Raw genomic sequence first — 17642 nt, forward strand, 5'->3', positions numbered from 1 at the left:
AAATTGGGTTTTATTACTAACTCTAAAGAGAATCCACTGTATAAATTAAGAAAGTTAACTTTGAGAAATATCTAGTTATTTTTACATAAAATTAGAATTATATATGCCACATGCTTCATTGAAGGCAGCATGAATGAGATTACATAGCATTTTATATTTGTACATATATTTTATATATATATATAAAATCTTTTGAAATCCCCATAGATAATGCTAAAAAAAGAAAAACCACGTATTTTTAACACTTTTGTATTATACTATTGCTGCTACTAATATCTAATTTGCTCTCAAGAGGAATAAAACAACTCAAAAGGTCCCAGGGTAAAATAAAAGAGCCAATAATATATTGAGATAAATTTGTTCACTTCAGAAACTATCCTGCATATAGAAATCTTAGCTCAGAAAGTATGAGGACAGAGTGGAGAAAAAAACGAGTTATTATGTGAATGAAATTGAGGTTAACCCAGGATTTAGCTTTCATTCTTCACTAAGTAAGCTTTCACAGGCCAGCCCTTTTGCCCTTACTCCAAGTTACCCTTACCTCAGCAAAAACACACGGAGCACAAAACAGTCAGCAAGCATTTCCTGAACAAATTTGTATTTGGAGAGAAATTTTTAAATATCTTTTATATTTCATTAAAACAAATGGATTTACAACTGCCCCATTAAGAATACTTCAGGGCAAAAATAGATGAATTACATAAAATTAGACATTTTTGGTTCAAAACAGTATGCACAGTATTATTGCATTTATCATATACAGTGTACTTACGCATGTACATACATATAGACTGAGAAAAATAGAACTATATATACTAAAATATTATTATCTTTTTATGGTATAATTACAAACATTTTAAATTTTCTTTTTGCTTTTCTACAATGAACATATATACATGCCTTTTTACTAAGAAGAAAATACCATTTTTATTGTTTAACATGTCATAACACACTCAATTAATTTTAGAATTAGAAATTTAGAATTTTTATTTAGAAGAAACTTTGGATACCATTTCTGTCCTCTTCATTTTCCAAGTGGGGCAACAGGCCCAGTGAGGATAAGTGACTTGCCTGCCCAAAATCTGATAGTGAGCCTTTAGGGCCATAATTATATTATCCATACTTATCGGGACTGGGGGGAGGGGGGAGGGTTGGTTACAAGAGTTAATGCATGTTCACTAAAGATAATTTCAAAGTTATAAAAAAGAAAATGAAAATCATCTATATGCTTATAAACCAAAGATAACAACCATTGACTTTGGAGGGTTTTTTGTTTTTTTCTTTCTAAAATTCCTCACTACAGAAATATTTTTAATGTAAAAAAAACTTAAAATATAGAACCAAAAATTAAGGAAAAGACAAAATTTTAACATTCAGTCACATAACTGGTGATATCAGAATTATTTCTTCTTAGACTTAGTACCTGAAGCCAGTTTTGGGGCAAGAGATTAGGTCTATGACAGTGTTTTTAATTAGTAAACCTTGGTTGGTTCTTTAATTTGTGGATTATTGTTATACAGAAGATCAATTACTAAGAATTTTATTTCATAATTGTTTAATAAAAGACAAAGAGCCAAAAAAAAAAAAAAAACCAACAAAGGAAAAGATAAAATACTCCAGTTCTATTTAGGGATCTTCTTTGTAGATTAGTGAATGTAAAGATAATCTACAAACACAGCTAATTATAAATTCCATAACACAAATTTTCTGTTTAAGATTACCCAATATTAATTCATTGCTTTTACTTATTTATTTCTTTTTTTTTTTTTTAAAGATTTTATTTATTTGACAGAGAGAGACACAGTGAGAGAGGGAACACAAGCAGGGGGAGTGGGAGAGGGAGAAGCAGGCTTCCCGCCAATCAGGGAGCCCGATGCGGGGCTCGATCCCAGGACCCTGGGATCATGACCTGAGCTGAAAGCAGACGCTTAACGACTGAGCCACCCAGGCGCCCCACTTATTTATTTCAGAGAGAGAGAGAGAACGTGGGGAGCAGGGGGCAGATTCCCCGCTGAGCAGGGAGTCTTGGGACTCCAGGATCATGACCCCAGCAGAAGGCAGATGCTTAATGACTAAGCCACCCAGACGCCCCTTTCTTTCTATCTTTCTTTCTTTTTTTAAGATTTATTTATTTTGAGAGAGAGCACAGGAGGGAGGGACAGAGGAGGGAGAGAGAATCTCAAGCAGACTCCCTGCTGAGCCAGACAAGAGGCTCCACAACCCTGAGATCGTGACCTCAGCCAAAATCAAGTGTCAGATGCTTAACTGACTGAGCCACCCAGGCGCCCCCATTCATTGCTCCCTTGTATTTACCAATAGTCCATAAAACATTGCTGGCATTAATTATAGAAAAAACATGAATTATGAACAAATATGTTTATAAAAACAAGCTAATCAAACTCATAAGTTATGAACCATCATTAACTCAATTAGCAAGACATTTTAAAAAAACTACTTCATCTTTATCTTGTCCTTTTAAAATTCCTACCTTCTGGGACACCTGGGTGGCTCAGTCAGTTAAGCGTCTGCCTTCGGCTCAGGTCATAATCCCAGGATCCTGGGATCGAGTCCCACATTGGGCTCCCTACTCAGCGGGGCGCCTGCTTCTCCCTCTGCCTGCCGCTCCCCCTGCTTGTGTGCTCGTGCTCTCTCTTTCTCTGATAAATTTTTTAAAAGTTCCTATCTTCTATATACTTTATAATGCACACAAATGTATTAGTACAATAGCACAGGAACATCATTTATAAATAAATGTGATTCAGAATGTGTGCTCAAAATTTTTACTTGTATGGGTGACCATACAAGTCACTGGAGATCACTGCCCCAGAACCTAGGGCTTAGCTAACAAAACTGTCTCCTAATCTAATTTCAAAGATCCAAAAATCAGAGGAAGAAAGTAAAAATGACCAATTATCTACAATTTCAGAATGAGGGGCACCTGGGTGGCTCCTAGGATAGAGCCCTGCATCAGGCTCCCTGCTCAGCGGGGAGTCTGCTTCTCCCTCGCCCTCTGCCCCACACCCTGCTTGTGCCCTCTCTCTCTCAAATAAACAAATAAAATTTAAAAATAAAATAAAAAATTTCAGAATGAAATGATTTTGGAATAAGTAGTTCTAATATGGAACATTATTAAAAATTTGCTTAAATTTCTAGATTTTATTAATAACTTAAGAAATTTGAACACTAGCAATTTGTTAGCATTAAATCATCATACATCTCAAAGCATTCCATAACTGTCATACTTCAGAAGGACCCTGTAAAATAGGCCAATGGTATTTTCACTTCATGGTCAGAAATTTTTTTTTTTTTTTTTTTAAGATTTTATTTATTTATTTGAGAGAGAGAGAATGAGAGACAGAGAGCATGAGAGGGAGGAGGGTCAGAGGGAGAAGCAGACTCCCTGCCGAGCAGGGAGCCCGATGCGGGACTCGATCCCGGGACTCCAGGATCATGACCTGAGCCGAAGGCAGTCGCTTAACCAACTGAGCCACCCAGGCGCCCCATGGTCAGAAAAATTAAGCAAGTAAAGAATGTCTTGCCCCAAATGACTACATTGAAACATTTGTGCATTTTAGAAAATTTCCGAAGTATAAGAACTCCAAACTTAAACATTTTTGAGTGCAATCTATGAACCACTTAGCTTTCTTTTAAAACTCATTCTCTCTTTAAAACAATAGTAATTTGATTGCCCACAAAGCCTACTGTATATAGTACATGAATAGATAGTCATATACTGGTGGGCATATTAAAAGAACAAAACAACAACAACAACAAAACAAAACAAGGAACCCAGAAGACTTGGCAAGATTCTGAAATTGGTTAAGTTTTGCTTTGGCATTCCTCCCACCTTCCTTCTGGTGCTCTTAGTCCTATCTCCTGGAGGTGCCTCAGATCTTCCCGAAGTTCTTCACCTGAGATACTCACTCAAAATTTCTTCCCCTTGGTCTGTCCCAGTCAATCAAGTTAACGGATTTCAGCCAACCAACACAACCAGTATTTGACTTAATTAACAATACTGAAAAGGCCTTTGACTTTTCTGTGTGTCAAGAACGCTATGGACCCTCTCCCCAGAAAAACTGCACAGGCACACATAAAAAATTTTTCATACAATTTCAAGAGATCAGGGTTACATGACCAAAATATATCCCTGAGTCCCAGAACTATAAAACCCAGGTTAAAAACCCCTGCACTTAACATTAAATTATAAAAAAAATTTGCATCTTAAAAGACGAAAAACTCAGGGCGCCTGGGTGACTCAGTCGTTAAGCGTCTGCCTTCGGCTCAGGTCATGATCCCAGGGTGCTAGGATCGAACCCCGCATCGAGCTCCCTGCTCGGTTGGAAGCCTGCTTCTCCGTCTCCCGCTCCCCCTGCCTGTGTTACCTCTCTCGCTGTGTCTCTCTCTGTCAAATAAATAAATAAATAATCTTTGAAAAAAAAACAAAAACACTAAAAACTCAGGGATGCCTGGGCGGCTTAGTCTGTTGAGCGCCTGCCTTCTGCTCGGGTCATGATCCCAGGGTCCTGGGATCGAGTCCCTAGTGAAGCTCCTTGCTCAGTAGGCAGCCTGCTTCTCCCTCTGCCTGCCACTCCCCCTGCTTGTGCTCTGACAAATAAATAAAATCTTTAAAAAAAAAAAAGACTATAAACTAAAACACATTATACTATATACTCAAATCTATAAAATCTAATTGTTAGAACTGAAGTCTTCTCAAAGCTTTTATGCTATAATTCCCATAAGAGAAGGGGAAGAATAGGACCTATTTCTAAGCATGGGTCATCTATTAAATTGGGTTTTATAGACCCTGTATTCAATAATGCTCTAGAAATCTATTGTTTACACTATCATGATTCCTGTCAAAACAATACACACATACTCAGAACATGCCTTTTATCTCTTAATTGCCAAATCCAGTTTTCATCCCAATGAGCTCTCCGTAGGATTTCATGTTGCTAAATTCCCTGTTACAATTCCCTTAACCCCTATCCTTAGCTTCTTCAAACCCATACTATTTATCTTATCTCTTTAGCCATTCTTTTTCAACTTCCCTCATAGGCCCCTCCTCTTCCACTTGACCTTCAGATGTAGATGCTTGGCAAGGTTGCCCTTAGTCTTCTCCTCAATCCTGATATTATACTCTTTTGCAGTTTCTGTATGACATTATGCTAATGGATACAAATCTCTTAATTGATCCCCTCTTCCCCTTCTGCTCCAGCCCAAATCTGTCAATAAGGAGCTATCTGATGTATCTTGATTCCCACATCTAGAATCATACCCTATTACCTTCTTTCTCAAATTCCGTTCTTCCAATACAGTCCCTATCTTAATTAAAGGCATCATCATTCATTAATGAACTATAATCTTTGAACTCCCCATGCTCTTCCCAATCAAGTCACAACCTCATCAGCTTCATTTTTCACTACTCCTCAAGCATAGCAAAATCTACTTGCTATTCCTCAGACTATCAATGCCCTTCCTCTAACCTCTTCTCCATCAGGTGAAACAGCTACTCACTTTTCCAAGTCCTACTTAAAGATCTCCTACAGTCTTCCCTAACCTCACTTACTCTCCCCACATTACTCACTCCCTGCCTCTATAATTCCACACCAATCTTTATTTTACTTCTCAACAATACTGTAGTTAGTTGAGCCCTTATCTTTATCCTCTAGTAGACAAGGCCTGTGGTTTACTTTTTACTGTAGCACTTAACACATGCCTGGAATATAGCATGTCTTTGATCAATGACTAGTGAATGAATGGCAAAACTCCAAGGACATAGTTAAGGTTATTTCTCAATGAAGGGTATACCTTATTCCCTTTTGAACATAAAACAAGAATTAAGTCCCCTAGTCCCTGACTCCCCATTTCTAGTCCACTGCTTAGTTTTAAACAATGTTTCATGGGGACATTTCCTCACTTCCTCTTGTTTTTGTAGGTCTAGCTGCCAGCCTAACCACATTAGCATTCAGGAGCAGCAACAAAACAGACTCTCCAAGTTCTAAAAAGCAAAGACTTTACAATTACCAATAGTGATACAAGTTCCTTTTTAAAAACAGTCTTAACGTTTATGCATAAAAACTTCATTCTTCATAATTCTGAAAAAGGCTTGGCATAGTTTACCCAACAGGCACCATTTAAGAGTTATTAAGAAAATGTCCATTTAAACTGTCAGCCAAAATTTTTGAATTTATAACCACAGAAATCAGCATGCATGAATTTATCTAAATACTATGCTTGTATACTAAATACACTATATATTTATCTATAAATCAGTCTAAATTACCAGATGACCCACATATAAGTAGTTCTTTTAGCTTCCTTTAAAAATATGTGCCCAGGGGCACCTGGGTGGCTCAGTCGTGAAGCGTCTGCTCAGCTCAGGTCATGATCCCAGGGTCCTGGGATCGAGCCCTGCATCGGGCTCCCTGCTCCGCGGGAGGCCTGCTTCTCCCTCTCCCACTCCCCTGCTTGTGTTCCCTCTCTCACTGTATCTCTCTGTCAAATAAATAAATAAAAAATCTTAAAAAAAAAAAAAAACGTGCCCAAAGGGGCGCCTGGGTAGCTTAGTCAGTTAAGCGTCTCTCAGCTCAGGTCATGATCTCAGGGGGTCGTGAGATCAAGCCCCATGTCAGGCTCCATGCTCAGCTCGGAGTCTCCTTGGGATTCTCTCTCTCCCTCTCCCTCTGCCCCTCCCTGGCTCGCTCACTCACTCTCTCAAATAAATAAAGAAATCTTAAAAAAAAAAAAAATACATGCCCTAAATTCCAGTGATCATCCCAATCTATAAAACTAGATTCTTTTATCAGAATCAGTTACTCTTCTAGAGTAACCAACTTTCCCAAAACACACTCACACACACCCACACACCCCTCCCTTAACAAACCTGGTTTCCTCAAAAAATTATCTGATGGTTCAGTAACAGTTTGATAAGGCAGGCTACAAGGTCTGGGATTCTGGAGGCGATCCCATATGGTACAATTATCTTCTAAGAGGCTACTTTCGGTGACAGAATACAGATTTGCCTCAAGGGATCACATTTGCCTCCTAGTTTTTTTTGTTTTTGTCTTTCAAAAATATACTAAAAGCTCTCTTTAAAGTTGTATTTCTGGGGCGACTGGGTGCCTCAGTTGTTAAGCGTCTGCCTTCGGCTCAGGTCATGATCTCAGGGTCCTGGGATCGAGCCCCGCCATCAGGTTCCCTGCTCTGCAGGAAGCCTGCTTCTCCCTCTCCCACTCCCTCTGCTTGTGTTGCCTCTCTCACTGTGTCTCTCTGTCAAATAAATAAATAAAATTTAAAAATAAAAATAAATAAAGTTGTATTTCTGACTTTTCTTCATATAAATGTTCACATTTTAGGCACACAGACATGGTGAGAAGGCAAAAAAAAAAAAAGACTGTATGATGAAATGTGTTTGAAGCTTCGATAACTAAACTGCATTGAGTGGGGTCAAAAACTCATTAGCTGGGCGCCTGGGTGGCTCAGATGGTTAAGCGTCTGCCTTCGGCTCAGGTCATGATCTCAGGGTCCTGGGATCGAGTCCCGCATCGGGCTCCCTGCTCCTTGGGAGCCTGCTTCTCCCTCTGCCTCTCTCTCTCTCTCATGAATAAATAAATAAAATCTTTAAAAAAAACTCATTAGCCTAATTCTGAACTGCACTTCAGAAAAAAATATATATTCTAAGGCATATATAATCCACTTATTTTTCTTGAGCAGTCAAAAATTCTTTTCATTTTCCAACTTTTGTTCATATTACATCAAAATAACTTCAGACAAAGCATTCTTGTTGCTCCAAGATTGAAAGTTTCCAATAGCTCAATGTGGTTGTAATCTTCTGGAAACACCTGAAGTTGATTTGTTTCACCTCCTTTTACCATTTCTCTTCCAGCCCGTTCACCTTAGAAGAATATTGATGGACCAAAGTTCTAACTGAAAAGCCCAGAAAGTGAATAATCCATCCCCTAGCTAATAAGAAAGGAACTATGATACATAATGCACAAAAATTAACACGTATCCAGAGCCTCAAAAACAAAACAAAACAAAACAATGATTGGACTTGGTCTAAATAAAATGATTCTAAAATAAGCTTAACAAGTAGGTTTCTTTTGCATTGCTGTTTTACTAAACATTTATGAAAAATTATACTTGGGTAAGCTCAGGCTAAAAACACTAGTTTTAGCTCTCAAGGAAAACATGAACGAACAGAGAGAAAATTTTCTAAAACGTTTTTTACAAAAGACTGGTATTTAAGACTGATTTTCCAAATACAATACACACACACATATAATTACATAATTAATAAGCATCACACAAAGTCACACACAAACATTTAAATTCAAATATCACATTTCCTGGACTAATTACAACCCCAGAGAGGGTGCACTGAAATTCCTGAGGTTAGAGTAGACACTTCTGAGACTCAACAACCCAGAGTTCCCGCTTTACACTCCAATTTTTCACAGTGGCACTAAGTGGATGAACAAGCCCACTGCAGCACAAAGCACTGGGGTTGCCTAAAGAGATCTAACAGAAGCTGAACATATGCAATAACTTCCTGTTCTCCAGACTGGAGGGTGTGCTTCTAAAGGCTGACAATTCATAGCCCTTCCAAAAACCAAAAGTCAGTACGTTTTTTTCAAATACTTGTGAAAAAAATTTTAATTTCAAAAATTACTATTCATCATTATTATATCCCAACATTTACTGAATGCCTTATTATATATGAAGTATAAAAAATTTAATCCCAGGCCCCAAGGAGCTTAAATTTCCCTTAAAACAGTCACCCATTTGTGATTATTTCACATAAAATACTTCTTGAAGACAACCCAGGGGTCTGCTTGAACTCAGAGTATACAGGCAATGGAAAATTCAGGTATTTAAATCACAGGGAGTTTGTCTTCAGCTCCCCAACAAAATTAGAGATGGATGTACACTTGTGATTTAATAATAACAAGAAACCTGCAATTTTGGGTTCCATTGGAATATACATGAATTGGGAGGGAAACCTGAAATCCTTTCTTCTTTAATCCCTTCTAGATCTGGACAAGGGTTCTCATTATCTGCTGCTCTTAAGAGTTACTTCCTAAATCCAGGAGCTAAATTTCCTTAAAACCTGGTAAGAAATCTATTCCCATGAAAACTCCTAGCTTGAGGATGATTTTTTTTCTTTTTGGCTAAGTGAGAATATGACCACTGACTACTAAGCAAAAAGTCATTTTCTCTCATATATGTTGAGTTTGAGATGGGGGGAGGGGAAAGGCACACAGATGAAATCAAAGGACTTCAAATAAGGATGTGCCAAAAGATAATAAGCAGTACTTCTTAATCTGATTGTTTTATTTTTTGTTTTTGTCATGGACCCAGCTGAAAGTCACATTTAATGCCTGTCAGAAGAAAAAGAAAAAAAAGTCCCTTAACACAAACAATTCTGCACACCCAAGAATAAGTATTACATTACATGTGATAATTGTATGTTTCCTCTCCTGCTCATAAAATAAGGAAATTACACTCATGCACAGATTCTAGTCATATTTTCATTACCTTATGAGATAACACGTCAAGAACATTCAAACACAAATCTGGATACTACTACTGAACTCTAAAAACAAAACAAAAAACCCCAGCATCTCCAAGGCCCCTCGCCCCTCCTTTCTTGAGTGAGGAACAACCCAATAACCTACTGTTCAAAGTCAAAGTAAAAGGAATTTTTTTTAAAAAGGCTGGACATGAAATAGGAAAAGGATCACCGTGGGCATAGACGATGCCCTGGGAAAAAAGGTGAGATGCGCAAACCCATTCTCCTGTTAGCACTGTCCAAGCTGACAGGTTCACTCACACCGCCTTCACCTTGAAAGTTTCCCAATCCATTGTCTCTACACACTTAAGAAAACGTGAATTTTGCTCTGAACACAAAAAAAATTAAGCACAACTGACACCAGCTCTGAAGTAAGCAATTAATATATTCTAATCTAATGCTTAAGAAGGGATGGAGAACAGGCAACAGCTCCTCCAACTGGCTGGAGCAGATTACCATTTGAAGCCCTAAAAATATTAAGATTTTTAAACAACTCCCAAGTTCTGATGGGCACAGTCAGATGCACTGTAGAAACTTTGGGACCAGCAGCAACGACACAACAGGTGAGAGAGGCGGTGGACATCATTGCACAGTGAGGTGGACAACATGCAGAGGCAAACCCTTGATTTCCCCGAAAGGCTGGGGATGTGAAATAATACCCTTGCACAAGGCCACCCAGAGCCCCTGTCTTTACAGTGGCAACAGTTCGGTTCCTTCCGAGGGGCGCGCCACTCCCCCTCTCCTCACCCAGGGGACCACCACCCCAGGCATAGGAAGAACCGAGGCCCCTCCACCGGCAGCATCTCAGCTGGGGAAGAAAACACAATGTCGCTCCTTATTTCTGCGTACAAAAGGACTTTGCGCCCTCCTCCTCGAACTGCCGCCGCTGCTGCCCGGGCCGCCTCCTAACTTGCAAGAAGGTGGGCAACGCGCCATATTCGAGCGTCCCCCGGTCTACCTGGGTAACAAGCCCACGCCACCCCGGCGGGAGGAAGCTTCGGAGGCCGCCCGAAGAGCCAGACTCCTCTCCCGCAGGAGACAGCAGCTCCCGCGCCCCGGCCCGGCCCGCCGCGCCGCCCGCGGACCAGACCCGGGAAGGGCCGAGGGGGCGAGCGGGGAGCCGCGGCTCCGGTCCCGCGCAGCCCGCCCACCTCCCGCTCCCGGGCCCGGCGCGCTCTCCCGGGCCTCCCGCTCCCGAGCCCGCGGGAAGACCGGGCCCGGGCTCCGGGTTCTACGGTGGAGAGGAGGCCGCGGCCCCCAGAGCCTCAGGCGGCGGGGGAGGCCGGAACCCTGGGGCTCTCGGGAGGGCAGCGCCTCCCTCCCGAGCCCGCCAGGACGCCTGGGGCCTACTGCGGCCTGCGCATCCTCGGGGTGGCGGTTTGACTGGGCCGGGCCGGGGCCCCCCGCCCGAGGCGGGCCGAATCCGGCGGGGGCCCAGGCCCGGAGCCGGGGGCGGCAGGGTGCAGGCTGCGGGGCGGGCCGGCCGGCCGGCGGGCGGGCGGCGTGTTGCGGCTGCGCCGGGGCTGAAATAGCTGGAGATTGCGCGGTAGGGCACTCACCTCAGAGCGGCTGCGCTACCGTGGGCCTGCGCCGTGGAGACTGCGACCGCGCCGGCTCCTCGCAGCCTCCTGCCACCAGCGGCAATGGCGAGCGCTGCCGCCTCTGCCGCCGCCGCCGCCGCCGAGGAGGGGGAGGGGAGGGAGAGGAGGCACGCACGCGACGCACGGGCTCAGCTTCCCCGCCCGGCGGCCGCCATGATGAGGAGGTCGGCGTTGCCTCCGCGGGGCCGGCCGGGAGGGGGATCTGGGCGAGGGTCTCTACCGGCCCCCGCGGCCTCCGGGAGCCCACATTTAAGCTTGACAGGGTTAGATGGGGCCGGAACCATGAAGGCAACTGGATTAGTCAAGTGTGGACTCTTGGGAGAGTGGCGCAGGCAGCCCAAGATGGTTGCTAATCTGGAAATAGTAACGTTTCTCGCCCCCCAGCCCCGAGAATTATAGCACCTCCTGAACAAGCCTCGACAATTGGGAACGGGCTTCCCCGCATTTTCCTCAGCCTTGACAGTCTCATCTTCACCCTTTCTTCGGAATGACCTTTGTTTCCCGATTTCAAACCCTGCCCAGGTATTTAAAAGCAAAAATTTTTGCACAAAGCAATATTTTAATTTATCCGCTCATTCATTAGTTTGGCAAACATTTCTAGAGGGCCCTTTCTGTGCCAGTTTTGTTCTGGGCACGCTGGAGATGCACCTATTAGAAAGACGAAGTCCTTGCTGTCAAGGAGTTTGTACGTTCAGTGCAGGGAGTCAGAAGCAATAGGGACCCCCAAGCAGGTGCCTGAGAAGTAAAAAGGAGTGGGTAGCAGAAAAACAATCTAATGTTAGAGACATACGAGAGGTAGTTTTTGTTCTTGGTTTTTAAAAGTGGGATCAGGAAACTACGTGCATCAGGATCAGTAGGGCTGATTACTTAAATGCTGGGTCCCAATTGGTTGTCTCCACAATCTTGGCTTGTTAGCCCAGGAAACTGCATTTTTAACAGCCCCCCCTCCCCCCCCACCTTGTCCTGGTAATTCTCATGAACACCATAATTTAAGGACCATTGCGTTAGGATGCATGGTTGGTTCAGGCTACCAAATCATCTCTAATCAAGATGCTGCGAAAGACTACATGGTCTCGCTGCCACAGGAATTGCCCTCTCCAATCCATTCTACCCCGTATAGCTTGAGTGGTCTTTCAAAAAGGAAAACATGTCATTTCCCTGCTTAACAGGCTTAATAAGGTCCCATTGCACATAAGTTAAAGCCTAAAATTCTTTGAGTTGGCTTCAAGGCCCTTGGTGACCTCACCCCAGTGGCCATCTTCGACCTCATCTGCCACAGACTTCTCCCTCAGGCTGCAGCCAAATCAGGAAGCTCTCAAGTCATACATGGCAGGACGTTCTCCCACCTCATAATTTTTGCAAGGGCTGCTCTCTCTGCACAGAACTTTCTTCTCCATTCTTTATACCTTCTCGTCACCTGCCACTTCTTAAGGTCTCAACATTAATGCCTTTTCCTCCAGGACGCATTCTCGAATCCCCCCAAATTGAATGCTTTGGCTCTTTTAGCATCATACCCAGTATTTATCACTTGTGCTTATTGAGCACTCAATGTTTCAGGGCCTATTTTAAGTCCTTTACACACGTTATCTCCTTTCTCATTTAATTCTCAAGGAGAGACCATGAGGCAGATATACTGTTATTATTATTTCATTTTGCAGGTAGAGAAACAAGGGCATGTAGAGATTATTTGCCCAAACCCAGACAATAAGAGGTGGAGCCAGGTCTGAAAGCCATCAGCTTGACCTCAGAGTTGTGCTCTTAACCATTACCAGCATTTTCACATTGCAGGTTGATCCCCACTGAGGAAGCACAAAATGAACTTAGTGGGTCATGACCAACATTTCATAAAAGAAATAGAAAATATCAGAGAGCATCAAACTTAGTAAGGCTCTTGTTTTGTGAAGTTTTTATTTCAGATATATAAATGTATGTACATAGGTTTGTGTATTTGTACTGGATCACGATACTGGTTTACTGGATTACAGCTACAAAAAGTTTGAAAGTACTGCATTACTCTTTCTCCACAGCACTTCTCAGACCATGAATCCTTCACAATCCAGAAGCTGACGGAGGGCAGGGATTTCATCTTGTTCATGATTGTATACCAGCATCTCACGCAATGCCTGGCTCATAGTAGACCTTCAATAAACATATAATGAGAGACCTCTGTGTCCACCCTCCTCAGACATGCAAGTTATTTTCTTAAGACAAATGAGCCTGTGAACCCCAGTTCCTCTATCCAAAAGGCTCTTCATTCTGGATAACCAAAGACTGTAGAATCAGTCTCAGGGAAAAAAGCAGAAAAATCTACCCTAAGAGATTAAAAGAACTGGATTCCAATGAAGTGACAGTGATCAGCTTCAGCACATGGAAGTCAGAAACTGTAGACAGGATAATGTAAGAAGACAACTCTATAAGGTTAGGTGTAGGTAGTAGTTGCATTAAGAAAGAAGGGATGACTTGGGGCGCCTGGCTGGCTTAGTCAGTGGGGTGTGTGGCTCTTGGTGTCAGGACTGTGAGTTCAACCCTGCCTAGAGCAGAAAGAAAGAGAGAAAGAAGGGAGGGAGGGAAAGGAAGGAAGGAAGGAAGAAACAAGCAAACAGGGAGGGAGGAAGGAAGGAAGAAAGGAAGAGAGAGAGAAGGAAAAGAAAGAAAGAAAAAGAAAGAAAGGCAGACTGACTTAAGGTGACTTAATCTTGGCACCCAGAGCAAGGATAAAAAGAAGCCTAGACCCTTGAGAATATATTGGGAGTTCATCAGCCTTGGCAATGCAGGAGATTCCCAAGTTGGCTTTGCTTTCAATAAGCTGCTGGTCATTTGCGGACACCTGGGTGGCTCAGTTGGTTAAACGTTTGCTTTCAGCTCAGGTCATGATCTCAGGGTCTTGGGATTGAGCCCCGCGTTGGGCTCCCTGCTCAGTGGGGAGTCTGCTTGTCCCTCTCCCTCTGCCCCTCACCCTGACTTGTGGTCTCTCTCTCTCTCTCTCAAATAAATAAATAAAATCTTAAAAAAGAAAAAAAAGCTGCTGGTCATTTGGCTGGCTGAATTATAGTGTGTGCTAAGAACCAAATGAGTCGTCCTACAGATAATAAATGCTCTGGGTAATCAGAATTGAATTTATGTGGGAAATTTCAGAGAGATGTACTTTGATTTGGCCTTGAAGGGTGGGCAAGATTCTTATGGGCATAGAGCAGAAAGGTGAAGACCCTTTAACCGGGTGGATTGTTGTGGGAGACTGAGCAATAGGTGGAAGTGGGAGGCCTCCAAGTGTGTTTAGTAAGTAAAGCAGCAAGGTAGGTCTCAGTTGGGGCAGCCAGCATGCAGGCCTGTCCAAGGTGGTTTGCTCACTAGTGGGACACTTGACAGGATCTGACTTGTGGGAGGCTTTTAGCTCTAGATTTGACTGTGTCCCTTGGGGTGGGGTAGGGGGAACCACAGGGGATAGGAGATGAAGAAAGATGGCTGAAGCAACAATTTTCACAAGGGACCCTTCAGGACCCACTGTGTAAGAGTCCCAAGAGTAGCAGCCTCCCCATTTCTACTTCGGAATCTGTGCAGCTCCAGCCCCATAAGGATTACCGGGAACCTGGAACTTTATAAACAATACAAGGGAGTTTTGCCTCTTTGGGAACACCAAGGGCTGGCCCAGGCAGGGTCTGCTTTTTCAGAGAGTGCTGGCCCCAGGAGCCACACCCCCATGCTTTCAGAGGCCACATCGTAATATGGGTTCTGGAATCAGACTCCTGGTTCAAAGCCTGGCCATACCACTTCCTGCCTGTGAGACCTTGACAAGTCACTCAACATTTTAAGCCTCTGTTTCTCTGCCCAAGATGTGGAGGTTAAGAGGTAATATAAGGACTCCAAACAGAGCCTGGACCCAGGAAGCACATAGTAAGCGCTGGGTATTATTAGCTCTTCCTAATTATCATTAACCAAGCAAATTGCTTGGTACAAAATACAGGTGTGATAGATGGTCGCTGTTGTGGTGGTGATGATGATGAATAAGTGTGAGCACATGTAAATATCCCTGGGGACTCCCCCAAAAGCTAGGGAGAGCATTCAAGGGATGCCAAGACAAGGGATTTGTGTAAGGGAGCAATGTGTTACAAGGTTAGAAATGTCAAGGTGAGTTTTTGTATGCCTGAGGATGGTTTGGGGGAAAGAGGATGGAAAAGACTGTTTACTGTTACTTTATTTAAATTAATATTTCTGTATTAAGGTAACAACTTTTAAGGTGCCTGGGTGGCTCAGTTGGTTGAGGGTCCGACTCTTGATTTCAGTGCAGGTTATGATCTCAGGGTCATGAGATCGAGCCCCATGTTGGGCTCCACGCTCAGTGTGGAGTCTGCTTGAGATTCTCTATCCTTCTCCCTTTGCCCCTCCTGCTTGTGCTGTCTCTCTCTCTCAAATAAATGATCTTTAAAAAAAAAAAGTAATAACTTTTAAAATCTATTTTTCTTTGAGCCTTTAAGTTGATCTCATCTATTTCAAAATCTAGGAAATTTTAACAGTCATTTTCAAAGGGCCCTCCTCTCCCTGAACCCAAAGTCTGTTGATGACCCCCTATCATATGTATTTCCTGCTTCAAACTGTTTCCCGAGTGTCTGTCCTGCCTGTGAGACTTTGAACTATGATCAGGAACTCCTGTCATATAGACACTGCAAGTTCAGTCAGTTAAAACCTGGCCTCATTATCCTCCCTCAAAGCTGCTCCTGCTCCTGTAGTCCCTGTCTCAGTTAACAATGTCTTTTGGATGTAACGTCTTAGAATCCTTTTTATATGATTTGTCAGGTCAATTCAACACACATTTATTGGGCACCTCTCTATACCAAATGCCAGAGTGCTGGGGATACGGCGGGAAACATGGGCCTTGTCCTTGAGAAAAGGCTGATTAATGCTCCTTCAACTCAACTGGAATACACTACATTCCTTTAAATAACTACTTCACTCATTTAATGTTGTTAAATAACCACTAAACATTTTAAACTGCGTTTATATACATAACATATCTACCTTGCCTTTTAAACTCTGTATTTAAATGCCTGATCTAATAAACAGAATGTCCTCATATAAAGAATAATAACAACAACAATAACTAACTTACTGAGCATTCACTAAAAGTCAGGTACTATTGCAAACTCCTGTATGAACTCATTAATTCTTTCCCAGCAATGTTATGAAATAGGTACTATAATTATACCTATTTCATAGATAAGAAAACTCAGACGCAAGAAGTTAAGTTACTTGCTCCTAGTCAGTTATCTAGCAAACCTAATATATTTAAAATCTAATAAATTTTAAAATCTAATATATTCAACTTTAAGTATAGTGAATGTCAAACTCTCTTTTTTTTAAAGATTTTATTTATTTGAGAGAGAGAAAGAGAGCATGCATGAGTGGGGGGAGGGGCAGAGGCAGAGGGAGAAGCAAACTCCCTGCTGAGCAGGCAGCCCAAAGTGGGGCTCGATCCCAGTACCCTGGGATCATGACCTGAGCCAAAGGCAGACACTTCACCGACCGAGCCACCCAGACACCCCTCAAACTCTCTCTCTCTCTTTTTTTTTTTTTTAAGTAGGCTCCATGCCCAATATGGGGCTTGAATTCTAGACCCTGAGATTGAGTCACATGCTCTTCCCACTGAGCCAGCCAGGCACTCCCAAAGTCCCTTTCAATACCATTTGCAAACTAATAAAAATCTCTAATACAACTCTGAAATCAATTACTGAATTATATATTTTACATTGGAATCACAAGGCTAATTTATCAGATTCTCTAATAAATTATCTACATCTTACAAACATTGAAAATACCAAATTACACAGAATATTATTAGAGTTAAGACAAAAATACAAATTCTGTGGATTTATTCCATCATTCTCATATATAATTCTGAACTTTTTAGGATTAAATACTATTTAGCATCCCAAGCCATTGAGGTAACTGCCTCAAGCCAGCCAATTGACTTGCCTCTGCAGGAGAATGGGGATTCCCATCTCAGTAGGCTGAGATTGCTTTTTGGCCAAGATATATCAGAGAGATTCTTCTGCCACCACTGTGAACATGCCAAGTCCCTTCAATATAATCTATGTCAACAGAGTTCTCCTAGATCCTGCCCTACCCTACAGATTAGATTCCCCCTGGTGCCTAACCTAGTTCTTTCTGGACCCATTGATCAGGTTATGAGGTAGATAAAATTCTGGTAACAATCTTAAGTTCCTTCTTCTCTTGATTAGATCCAACTGATCTCTTCATTGGATGATTACATTTGGCATCCTTTCCCTATTCTTGACCTGTCTGCCACAATCCTAAGGTCATTCCTAATGACAAAAAAAAAAGGTAGATTGGGCCAGGCTGTAGAGGGTCCTAATGGCCTTCTTAGGAATTGGTTCTTAGTTCGGGGCAACAGTTGGCTTTTGACAATTTTGAGCAAGACACTTACAAAGTCAGAATAGTGTAGATTCACCAGGAAT

General features: G+C 42.3%; 1 protein-coding gene across 3 annotated transcripts in view; it reads right to left on the reverse strand.

Annotated features, from left to right (window-relative positions):
• NRF1 (nuclear respiratory factor 1) overlaps nt 1–11232 on the reverse strand; it is a 140677-nt gene extending 129445 nt beyond the window's left edge. For 2 of the 3 annotated variants that reach the window (XM_032401583.1, XM_032401582.1), the window contains exon 1: nt 11131–11232. The gene's annotated coding sequence lies outside the window, so the exon portion shown is untranslated. The remainder of the gene's footprint in view (nt 1–11130) is intronic. The other variant, XM_032401586.1, reaches the window with a different exon arrangement.
• Nucleotides 11233–17642: the final 6410 nt, after the last annotated feature.

Source organism: Phoca vitulina, unplaced genomic scaffold, assembly GCF_004348235.1.
Source record: "Phoca vitulina isolate PV1807 unplaced genomic scaffold, GSC_HSeal_1.0 scaffold4, whole genome shotgun sequence".
In the NCBI taxonomy this organism is placed as follows: domain Eukaryota; kingdom Metazoa; phylum Chordata; class Mammalia; order Carnivora; family Phocidae; genus Phoca; species Phoca vitulina.